The following is an 878-nucleotide window of genomic DNA, read 5'->3' as shown; positions in this document are numbered from 1 at the left end:
TGTGTTTTCTTGAGCTTTCACATGTGTGCGTGTGTGTTCAAGAGAAACAAGAGAGTAGAGAGATTGTGAGGTAGAAGAAGGAGCGGAGCAGCGCCAACATAAGTGTACTAATATGAGACGTGTTTCCATTTCACCATGATTCTCAGTCACGTGTGAATTAAATGAATGTAATATCAGTGTACTAATAAGAACATAATTTCGATTCCAACTTCCAGGTCTTGCGGAGCCACATGGCGGGATAACAATCAATTTATTTATTTTCTGCATAAAAAATCAAGTTACTTTGCACGTGGAGGAAAGGACAGTTTTTTTAGAAACTGGCCAGGCTTTATTCATTCAAAGCAATATTCATAGGTACACTAGTTGGGTCATGAGGGTTTCCCAACCAAACATGTCTACCTATTCTTAGGTTACAAGAACTAGACGAGAATATGAGCCTCATAATTAAAGTTTCTACGCTCGTGGATGAAATTACAAAACTGAAAACTAGCTTTGTGACTCATTATTTCATGTATGATAGTAGTGTGAAGACCTCCTGTCCCCTGGTTGATGTCATTGACCACTCCCTGGCAATCCGATGCCACCACGATATTATGAATGCTGAGCTCTTCCACAAGTGTGAGAGACTCAATGCATGCGAATGTTTCCATCCGATCATTAACTCCTTGAAACACCACTGTGGATGACCCAAAATATAAACCATTATGGTCACGACAGACTGCCGCAACTGCACACCCATGTCTATTCCGTGCAACCGCTCCATCTGCATTTATTTTGAACATTTTTTGTGGTGGAGGGAGCCACCGTTCTGCAACTTCCTCGTTAGTTGGGGTGGATGTCTACTATCCTGCAACCTTCGGTATTTGCTTGAGCTCGTT

The sequence above is a fragment of the Triticum dicoccoides genome, chromosome 7A, assembly GCF_002162155.2.
Source record: "Triticum dicoccoides isolate Atlit2015 ecotype Zavitan chromosome 7A, WEW_v2.0, whole genome shotgun sequence".
Taxonomy (NCBI): Eukaryota; Viridiplantae; Streptophyta; class Magnoliopsida; order Poales; family Poaceae; genus Triticum; species Triticum dicoccoides.
This window is presented reverse-complemented; position numbering follows the sequence as displayed.